We start from the raw sequence: 12087 nt of genomic DNA on the forward strand, positions 1-12087 counted from the left end.
CGCTACTCATCCTTCGAGCAGCGGTAAGAATCCAAGTAGGTATCTATCGTTCCGCAACGGCTGCTCCAACATCGTTTACTCGCTTCTTCGCCCTCGACCTCTCGCTGAACCTGAATCCTCCCGATCACTCGCCACGCCTTTTCGAGCGGCTGCAAAATTACCGCCGGTGTTCGCATAACTGTATCAAGTCAAACCTAGACAGAGATGCTCCCTTAGCCTCGCAACGGCTACCGTTACCGCACGGATGAGTTTCGTCCTCCCATCGCGTGCACGAACCGCCATGCCACGCCGCAGCTGGACGCTTGCGGTTCTTCGAGGATGCTTTCGCGCCCGTTACACCTGGAACAACGGTGCTGTTGGCGCGTTTTCGCCTCGCCCAGACCGACAATGCACGCCTCGATGGATCGTTCGGAGAAATTGGACGGCGACCTTCATGCGCGCGCGACCCTGTCGATCGATTCTATTGTTCCGGATTCGGCACCGTTAACTCGATCTTTTATCATTGTTCAAGCTTGTCTCCAACTGTTCTTGACATTTGCACGAAGGATGACGCCGTTGTTGTTCTGACTGTTGCAAGGGTCGTTCGAACCCTTCCGGTTTATTCAGCAACGACCCACTCGGACAACGAGATGCCGAGGTTATTGTAATACGAACAGACGTCTGACGTAAGTTTCCAGCTTGGTTTCGCCATGATTCCTCTCTTCTATTGAATCAAACGTTTGAACAGTCTCTTGACCGGTAATCCTGACGCCACTCTGAGGCTAAGAGTCGCACAGCTTTGCGATTAACGCGTGAAAATGGGCCAAAGAATTGCTACTTGGTTAGCGTGGGTGGCGCTGAAAGTTTTGAGGATTGATAAAACGATGCTCTCTGTCTTTTAACAATTGCCTCGACAGTTAAATCTGAAACCGCATCTTACATAACGGCGCTTCCGGCGCGGTTTGGCGCGGCGTGAGGAACGGACATAAATCGTCGAGGCTACCGGTTGGTTCCATCGATTCTGCGATCGGTGGCGCACGAAAAGAAAAAAAACGCGGCAATTTGTGAGAAGGAGGCGATAATTAAGGTCTAGCTCGGAGCGAGGGCACTGGCTATTTCTAACGGTTGTGTGTACGCCGAGCGCACTACTCGTTGCTTTCTAATTATAACAGTGCAACGTAATTACACAAGTGGCGCATAAAACGAACAATAACGAAGCGTGCATACGTACGATATATAAATTTCTGATGGGCGGGAGGATAGTTTGCCCGTGGTCTGGACCCTGTGGCTCAATCGCAGACGATCGCTCAAATTCTATTGGTGAGCATAGAGAAAGAGTAACAGTAACGGTGGTAGTAAAACGCGTTACGATAAATCACTGGTAATTAATAAATCCTACCGTTTCCTTCTGTGCCTGGAGATATTTCTTGATAATCGAGCAACATGCTCGTAAACGAAGAAACTGAGAGCAAAACGTGATGACAGATGCAATTTCAGTGGATTATGAAAAGTGTTTCGTTAAAGTTCTTCTTTTGCAATTATTTCGCTAAATGAAATTTGTAACGCTGATCACCGGTGACCACCGTGGTAGTAAATGCACCTGGAAGGTTAATTAATCCGTGCATCCTCGATAATTCATACGGAAATAGATTTCGTTACACAGGATCATTAATAAATTTTCCTGGATAGTTATATCCCATACAATAACATAGGAATCGTGTCTCTTCTTTTTTCGCCTCATCCACCTTGACGATCCCATACAGGATTCTCCTGTTCGCGTCTCTTCTGCATCTCTATTCTCATCCGTGTCTCTTCCCCCCATCTGTGTTCGTTCTTGTAGCCGTCTTTTTCGTGTCATCCAACCGCTCGCCGCAATATTTCTTCCTCTCGTTCCACCAGCCGTATTGAGAGATTAAACGCTATCTGTACCGGGGCGGTATTTCTGTTCGCGAACAGGATACACACGGAAATACCGGGATTTTTCTCCGACCGTGAGTTCTCCGCTTGGACCACCGCGAACGGCGCGATACTCGCAGCCGAGTTTCTTCGTCGTCCTTTTAATCGGCTCTGGTCAGCGTTATCGAGAGTCTTTCCTTTTTTCGACTGATCGACGCTCGTATTAGTAGAAAGTCGGATCGTCTGGGTTGCCTCGTAATTCCGTAGCGCAGGAAGTGAAATACGAACGTTGCTAATCAGGCCAGCCTGCTCCCTCGTTCTGTGCATCTCTCCCTCCCGTGGGTGGGATTTAACGTGTTCGCATTTTCGACCGATTTTACTTCACCCTTCACCGTGTACCACTAGTTACGACATCCTCTGTGCAACGGAAACGAAATAGCGGTCGTGCATTAGGTTCTGAGGAAAAAAAAGAAATGATTTATCGTAGCAAACGGCCAACGTGGACGAGGGGGTCCCTAAACGCGTATCGCCCAGGTGGTCTAGGCGCAAATAGGAAACCCGTCCTGTGCCCCGATGAAGCCTGTAGCTTTGCAACGCTATCGCAGAATTTCCTACCGACGAGCACCAGCGCACGGACACTCTCCCGCGAATCGGCCACGTTCTCGCAGATCTCTCTGGCGGGAGAGAAGGAGAGACCAGGTGAGAGTGTGTTGGTCGGGCGTGGTCGCGGTGGCCATGGAATGCGCTCACTTTCACCGTGAACGTGGCCAGACGAGGATCGAGGAGAACACGCGGCGAGAGAAAGAGAGGTGCTGCTGCTCTTGCACGCACACGAAACACGCCTCTACGCTCGGACCGAGTGCAACGTGCTGCAGACTGCACTCGCTGCTGCAACGCACCGTTTCGTTTCCCTTTGTTCCTTCTCGAAGCTATACCAATTCTTCGAATCTTCCTCTTTTAATAATTCTCTAATGATAACGAACGAGTTGTAGGAAGAGGAGTTGAAAATATGAAGGGGTGAGTTTTAGTTTGATCCTGTTGCCTGTAAGATTCGTTTCTTTGCTCAAAAACAGCTTCCTCTCGTCAAAGAATCGGTAATGTGCTACACGATCAATCATTAAAATCATCAGGAAAGGAGCGTAGATGATTCTGTGAAAAAAAGGGATCGATTTCTAAAGTCGGTAGAGTCCATGGAGCAGCAGCCGCGTTAGAAAGCAACGTCAACCTACATGCGATCGGAGGAAGGGTATTTCTTTTCATCAACGATTCGCTCGCCAAGACACAGACGATAGTCGATTAACGGGATGAATTATAGGCAATTGAAAGCGAGTGAATAGCTAATAGGTAGCCGGTACTTCCGTTCACCGAACTACCGCCACTGAGACTTCTTCCTCGTTGAAACACAGCTTGGTCAGGTGCGGATAGCTAAGCCACGGTAACAGGAGCCACGAAACGAATTCGTGAACATTTTATATAATCCTCTTAGCGACGCGACACTTGATAAATAACCTCGATTACATTCTGGGTTATCTTTATTTTCACCGCACCCAGTGAATCCAATTACCAAAAGTCTGATCGTGGACCCTTAGGAGAAATGATAAGCTTTTAATTACCTGCAAATGAATCAAATTAGATCAGAACGATGAAACTATCGAACGATTACGATTTTTCCTTCGAAGAGATTTGGTTTACGGTGAAGAAAAGAGAAGAGAAGGGAACTTAATTCGCTGTCGTTGAAACGGATATCGGTGCCCTCGACGACAGGGAGTTCTTCCTGTCGACCATTGGCAGAATTCTTAATTAGCGGGCTCGCTTGACGCACGCTCGCAGCATTTGTGTTTCGAGGTTACGTAAAGAGGTTGAAACACGAGATAGGGCTTGAAACATCGTTACTCTCGAGGACGGTGAATTGCCATAAAGGAGAAAAGGAACGTGAAGAAGAAGAAGCAGCAGCAAACAAGAGCCTGCTTAAGAGGGATTATTATTGGGCGTGCCCCAGTTTTACAGGACCGATATAAAAAACGTTTCACGAACGCTTCTTAAAAACTTCAGCACGGATTAACGAGTTCTCACCAATAAATATTCTTTTTGTCTTTCGTTGCTTGCGCAACACACCTTGCCAACACTTGGCTTAAGGTTATGAAGCTTAAAGCTACGAAGCTGTAAAATCGAAAGCTTATGGGTAATGTGGCGATTAAAAAACGACGTCCTATCACACGTTCCTTATGGTGTGTCGTGTATTATCGCAGTTGCGTAGCAACTTGAAAACCCGTAGAAAAACATAGAATCAGTTTTTTTCTCTCGATCGGTTCGTCACCGGTGCACGTACGTTTTATATCGGATGCACGATTAACCAATTGGCATTTTGCTGGAATAATTATATGTTATACCGGCGTACTTTTCACCCGCGGCCGTTCAACCGTGAACACAGATAGCGGCTCTCTTCGCCGTTAAAGTGCACCGGGTGGCGAGGCAGAAAAAAAGGGGACACGTTGCAACGAGACGTTGCACCACGCCGCCGGTTCGCTGCAATTAGATCGCCACGGCATGCCGCGCCACGCTGTTGAACCGTCGTCGCCACGCTACATAGATCTCGATTTTTCGGCTCGGTCCTGCCGCGATTTTGCCTTATTACCGGTTCGCTCGATAGCCGCCGCCGCGTTTTACGATCCTTCTCGCTCGTTTCCTGTTACGCGCGATACCTGTCCAGCCCCTTTCAATGCTGCGCAAGCGTCACTCAACTGGAATTGATACCAGTCTCGAGCGATTCCGACTGTTCTATTCTTCAAAGTTTTAATCATGATTAATATTTCGATCTGTGGATGGCTAAGAAAGCGAGAATCGAAATTTTACTTCTATCGGAAGGAAAAGGCAAACGATGCGAATCGTTTGAAAAGAAACTCGGTGTAGCTAACCTATGGACATTCTTGGAAAGGTGTTCCACCGGACGAAGGAGGCAGAATGAACGAGGATACAACGATGGAGATAAAGAAGCCGGAGGAGGAAGGTGTAAGAATGGGACCTGGGTGACAAAGTAACGCGAACTCGCGAGGGAAGAGCGAGGTGAACGACAATGGGCGGCTGATTTGTGAACTGCCAGCTCGGATATCGTCGTTCCGCGGACGCGGCCCACGGCTTCATCGAACCTCCATAAATTTCTATGGTTCAACATGGGAGGCTCTCTTTCCGGGTCCGTGGATCGGTAACCGCAGCTGCGCAAACCGTGTCCTTCCTCAACATTCCTCGTTCACTCGCTCTTCCAACCTCCTCACGCCGATTCTTGTCGATCTTTTACCATGCTAATGAGCCTTTAATCCTCTCATTAGCTCTAAATTACTTCTTCTTCCTTCTGAATCCTTAGCGAGCAATTGTCATCTAAATTGTAGGAAGTCTAGAATCTAGTTTGCCATTTTAACTGTTCGTAATCGTTTTACCGATGGAATTTTCAAGAAGCGTGAAAATTCGGCTCCGATCAATATCGCGGGCGACCGCAAATCATTGGATTGCGCAAATGGCTGGAACCGCAATGCAATAAACGAGGTGGAGAGCGGTCTACAGGGTCGTAACGAGAAAACGACGAGGAGATAATGCGAATCGACGTGCCGGCTCGAGAACACGATTGTTTTGATCGAGCACAGAGTGAACGATCCTCGTTCTTCTCGCGGTGAATCGTTTGCGCCGAAACTGGTTTCGCGACTCGTACAAATGATCCGGTTGTCAGTCGTCCCATCTTTGTCAAATTCAATTACAACGCTACACGAAAGCTCGAGCATTCCTGTTAAAGAACGTTCCCAAAACGAGCTTGTTCTATCTTTTCGTTTCGAGCAATCAATTTCGTTTGCAAGCTCAACGAAAAATTCAACATAATTCGTGAAATGTAGAGAAATAAAGACTGATGACGATGCTTGATCCCGTCACACGCGTGAATAAACATACGAATAAACGAGCTGATGGGGCCATCAAATTAAGCATCGAACGAGGGTACCAGGTCGCGTGAGGATCGAGCGAAAAATTTCGAAAGGGGTCACGAGTCAAGAACGAAGAAGAACGCGAAGGTGCGTTTAATCGAGGCGAACCGTCGAGAGCCGACCGATGACCCGGGTCGTTATTTCGCAAAGTGCAATAAGTCTTCTCTTAATTTCACCGGTCGGCAAGGATGGGCGTGAAACGCAGTAATTGCTCTTCACCGAGGTGGGTCGAACGTTGCGAACACGGCTTAATAATCGTCGAAAAGAGAAGGGTAGAAGAAAAGACGATCGCTACGTTTCAGACTCGTCCAAGACGTTGATTCATATTCAATAAACCTCGTATCGAACACGAATCGATTCGTCGAAACGTGTTGTTTCGCAATCGGGCTTTCAAATTTTGCCAGATGGGTCGCGGAGATTCGAAGGCCACGCGAGATGCTTCTTTTTGGGAGTGGTCCATGATTCTTCAGAAATATTCACAGAAAAGCGTTTCTTCTTGCATATTATCAGAAGAGATGGGACGATAAAAATAATAATCTCTTTACTTAAGAGGGGTAGTCAATGTTATCGTCAATCGAACTCTGTAATTACATACGAACCAGACGATGAATGAATTATTATCATTTACGCAATACAGTTTATTTTTGTGGCAGCCAGTCACTTTCTCCGTGATTATACAAAAACGTGTTCATAAACATTTCACCTGATTCATGGTAGAAAAAATGATATTTGATAAAGGAGAAATCCTGTTATTCATCGTGTAATGAGAAAATCCAATTTTCCAAGAGAATAGAAGGAAAATAGAAATCAATGCACTTTGATCAGAAATACGAGAGGAGAACAAAGGAGAAGGCGCGCGTATTGCACACTGCATTCCTCTTTGCGCTCTTATCTCTTCCTAGCAGGATTATTACAACCGGTGGACGGTGGTGTTTGCGAGAACGTAGCCTGCTTGCGTCTCTCGCAATGGTAACGGTACTTCATCCACTGGTGCAAGTGGTCAGCCAGATCATCGACTGGTCGATCGTTTCGAGCGCATCGATTGCATAAACTGCGAGAGGAAACCGCGAAGGCGTTTCTTATGGAAAAACTCGTCGGAAGATGGATGTGTAGCAAGGCTGAATCTCGTCTCTGCTCGCGACAGGCATCAATTATCGAAATTCCAAAAAGTAGAAAACTTGAACGGTGCTCAATTTTCGGTCTTTAATTTTTTTCAAATCAGAAGCAATCTATTTCGAAACGAAAAACGAAACTCCATTTCTGTCGTACAAGTTGTTCCTGCATTACTGTGACAGTCCACGTTCGCCTGTTACCGTCTTCCGCGCCGCGAAACCGCGCTCTCTCGTTGCCTTCGTACGTAAGAATGTCGCTTAAAGTGTGTACGCCTAGACCGGTCGCGCGACTAATATGGGAGTGTGCGGCTGGCTGAAGCCTCAACTGGATCACAGATCCAGCTTGCCGATCGAATCGCTTCCCTAGGCGTTAAGCTCCATTCACAACGCAAGAATCGGTGAACACAAGCCGTACGAAAAGTGGTAAAAGTCACCGCCACCATTTCAGAAGATTTGATAAAGTTTCAGATTTCTGTCTCTAAAATGTAACGGAGATTCATTTCATCTTTCGATCTTTATTGCAAGAATACACGAAATGCATCGACTAATACAATAGTGACAAGAGCAGAAGAGACATTCCCAGAAAACCTCGTCACGGAGGTCTGACATTCTACGACATTAGATAATTGCATCCAAGCTCCTCCTTCTTCCTTCCTTCTCTCTCGGTCTCTCTGCTCTCTGCTCTCTTGTACAGCAATTTCGTCGAGAAAAAGAAGCCCCGTTCCGAGAAGAACGCAGAGACACGATCGTCTTCCTCTTCCTCTTCGAGTCAACTCCATGGACCAGCTTACTCTATCCGCGGATCAATGAAACCGTACAAGTGGTCGTGGTGAAACCGCATGAAAGAATTATCAAATAGAAATGGCTACAACGTGTGCAACAATGTTACCAAGGGAATACCTCTGAAAGAGAAAAATAGAAACGAAGAACACGATGTGTACACCGCAAAGTGTAAACGAATACCTGAATGCTTGCAACAAGTTCCAAGTCTTGGATGATCTTAATTAAGAAGTGTTAATTGAATTCTATCTACTCTATGTATTTGCGGTTTAGAATTCCACGTGGTCTCATCTTGCCATTATATCTATAAAAATGATTGCAACTTTATTGCAAGGAAACATTCCACAGCCGGTTTGTAGCTTTCGAGATTTTCCGTGGATCTAGGTGGATCCGGTCGCGGTCGTCTCGAAGAGCAGAAGAACCGATTCCAAGAACAGAATCGCTACCGAACGATCGTTGCAATTTCCTCTTCCCTGATCGCGATGGACGAATTGCAGTTGCACACGTTACGAGCATCATTACGCTTGTTTTATTATCTCGCTAACTTTACGATCGTTCTGACCTTTCCTTTATTGCACCGTCAGTTTTGATCTCTGTACTGTGACAAACAAGCAATTTCCTCGGCTGGCCTTTGATTTGTGAAAAATTCTGGTTCTGTAATAAATACAAACAGGAACATGATCGTTGATTGAATTATTTTTGCAACTATGCGGCCGGTAGCCACACAAAGAGGTAGCCGTTCTATGTTCGAGTCATTCATCGCGGCAGAAAAAGTTACGCAACGCTTCCGTGTGCCAAGAAACCGGAAGCGAATCGATCCAGTCTACCTGGCGAAAAATCCGGATATCGATCACTAGATGAAAACCGTCGAAAGCCAATACGAGAGTACGCGAAACCGCAACGCGTATCTTCCGTGGCCGCACCATTCCAAACACCGGAAGTTGCCCGTTGATGGATTCCCTGGTAATTCGACGCTCACCGAAAAACTGAATCAGATGCAGATCGATCGATCTAGGAAAAGGAGGAGAAGAATGGACGCGGTGTGACAGAAATAAAAAAGGAGAAAGTGATGGAACGCGCGAGTTCCTCGCTGATGAACAAGATGGCGTGAAACTAACAAGTACAACAATTTTATTACATTAATAATGCAATACTTTACATTCTTTTCTTTTCTTAATGATACGATTATGTTGAATTTGAGGTACCAGTCGCCAGTGACCTCCCATAGAAGTCTACATACTAAGTGGTTTTCATGTCTCTGGGTAAGTAGTATAGGTCAGTAGAGTGTCAGACCTTTTCTTTCAACTCCCTACGCAGACCTCAGAGACTGTCTACATAGAAAGACTTTTATTTTGTTAGGACAGATCTTAACTTGTGCTGATTACTTTATTGTTATAAATGTATAAAATGACCACTGATTACAAATGTTATTTTATATTTGAGTTTCGAAAATTAAAATAGCTAATGTAAGTGGAGACCGGTTAAGTTAACTGGTGACCGGTCAACAATGCGTTAACTCTACAATTGGTATCCGAGGCTTCCGGAAATCGGCATCTCGCGGAGACGGAGTTGCGGCGATAACGCAACTCGACGTTCCATCGAAAAGGGAAACGGCAGGAGACACTCGATGAAACGAAACGACGCTGCGAAAGGTGGAGGTGGTTTCAGCCAAAGGAAAGGTGTAGAAGAAGGGAAGAGGGGGAGAAGGAAGAGGAGGTGAACGTTGAGAAACCAAGGCGTAATCCGAGGCGTAGATGCATCGATAGCAACGAACAGCCAGCGAACCCGATTACCACCGACTTCCAGGAGCGTTCTCCGTTGCCTGCACGCACGCACACGACCCAGAGATTCTACCACCTTCTCCACCTCCATCTTCTCCTACTTCTCTTCCTTGAAACGTACTATACGGTGCGTGAACCAGCGAGTGCTGCAGGAGAATGCGAGCGGACGTATGGGCGGTCTGGCCGCTCGACGTCTTCAAAAATGTAGGGAGTGGACCTCGCGTTTCTTCAGCGTCGCTTTGCAGCCTCGCCATCTCCACGCTTTCCACTTTCGCGCCGCTTTTTAAACGCTTCCTTTGGTCAAGGTTGTCCAGAAATCGCCATTTCGATAATTAACTAATTCCTAATTCTCGTTTCGATACCTAAGAAATGATTTGATATTTCAAATAGCTATTCAAAGTTTGATCAACTCTGATTATTCGTTGCACAGGCTCGCGGCTGTCTTGGACAATCGTAAATAGCCGGTACCTAATATACAGTTCGTGTTTCTTGTTGATCGAGGTACAACCAACGCGCGTCCACTGTGAAGAAACGAGTCAGCCGGCGAACGGTGATCGGGCTGGTCGAACGATTTGCAGTTTCTTGCAAAACAGGCACACCGTTCACCAGGATTGCTGATAGCGCGATGATAAGCGAGGCCTGTAGATAGGCGGGGTCGCGATGAGAACCACTGCACGGGGAGTGGACTCTCGGAGCACTTTATCTCCCGAGTCCAAGATGTGGGTCGCGACTGCCGCCCGCCACGCGAACACTAATACTACCTTAAGGCTCGTCCACACCTGGCTGCACGTGCGCTCTTAGCGAATTCTGAACGTGTTTCTTTCTTGCATAATTTCGTTTCAATTGAAACTCGACCTCTGTAGATATAATATTTTAGGGGTAGTTTTAATATTTTCGAGAGACCTCTCGAAACCTTCTTAATAACGTTCGCGTCGTGTCATCGATCGAGAAGGTATCTTCCAGCTTGCCACACGCGATCGGTACCATAACGATCACGTTTTAGTCGTCTAATGGTTGGAACGAATCATACCGTTCACATGATACTTCTTTAAACGTTCCCTTTAACAACCATCAATTCACGATCATTTGCATTCTTGAACACTGTCCTCTTTTATCTGCACGCGTGTACGTTCGGTCAAAAATGAGAAAATAAAAAAATGAGGCTCTCCAGCTGATTGACGTTGATCGTGAATTTCTCCTTCGAGTTTCTACAGTGAAGGAAGAACGATCGAAGGGAAAACTTGGAGCGGAGACTCTCGATTTCATCGCGCTGGAATCGCGATCGATTTCGCGAGACGTCTTGGACACTCCCTCTCTTTTTCTCTCTCTCCTTTGCTCTTATTTTTTCCACTCGTTCCTTCTATGATCGTTCTAATCCGGCGTGGATGAAAATAAATGATCGGAACCGGAGAGTATCATTTTTGTTACTCGTCAGCAGCTTCACTTTCGATATTACTTTCGAGGCCGGCGACGTATCCAGTATCAGCCGATCCTTCCACGGTCAAACGAGAGAGTCTCTTCGCTTTCATCCGCAAGTCGAGTAAGAAACTAGATCGTCCCGAGGATCTTCGCTTTTCCGTACTTCCACTTTGCCGATCGATTTACAAGACGAATTAGAAAATTTTATCAAATCAAATCGATTGGAAACTCGGTGAAATTGCTCGCACAGGCGTGAAAAGTAATCGAGGGTGAATCTGAGCTTCGAGGATTTCTTGTTAATTAAAAGAGAAGCGCGATCCACATCTTCTGGATCGATCTGGTCCCCTTCGATTTTGCTTTCGGAAGCCGGACGGGAAGAAACGGTGAGGTTTCGAGCGGACGGTGAAGCGGAATAGCGGAGAGGAAGGAGCGTGTAATGACATTTAAGTGGGCACTATTGCGACGTTATCTTGGTCGAGGCGGGAGAGTAACTTCTCTCTTTCCTCGGCCAGCTACTAAAACGGCCGAGAGTAAGCGGCCAAACGATTCTATGGGCCGCAAATAAAAAACGGCACACGCCTCGCGGTGGCACGAACGCCGACCGTGTATATTTTCCTTGCAAAGCCGAGCGAACGGAGCCCGCGCCAGCCTTGTCCAGGCTTTCTCTGGACCACCCCGCCCACAATCTGTGTAACGTATAACGTATACCGTATACCAGCTTGTGCACGCGCGTCCATAGAGATGGGATCGAGCGGGCCCGATTCTATGCTTGCGAATCGCGCCTGACGCGTTGCGAATCACGGTACGGTTACTTGCCTTTCCACTGGCTTCGATACGCCACGCCGCCGCCGCCTTAATTTCTCTCTCGGTTTGTCTACCTCGCTGCCGCGAGGATAACGCTGTTGCAATTTCCTATATCGTACTAGGTACCGCTGCTATGTGGGTGATTCTGAAAGTTTCGATAAGCTCACTCCCATCTCTAGCAGTCGTTCATCAACCACTCTCGATAGGCAATTAAAAAATGGACCTGCTGTGTCTGATCTGACATTTCGGTTCTCGTCTTTCGATAACGTCACCATTTTCAGTATGACCGGCGTTAGAAATTTTCTCTTCGTTCGATTATCTTCTTCATCCTTTCGAAGGGCATTGACC

This window comes from Osmia bicornis, chromosome 12 (assembly GCF_907164935.1).
Source record: "Osmia bicornis bicornis chromosome 12, iOsmBic2.1, whole genome shotgun sequence".
Classification (NCBI taxonomy): domain Eukaryota; kingdom Metazoa; phylum Arthropoda; class Insecta; order Hymenoptera; family Megachilidae; genus Osmia; species Osmia bicornis.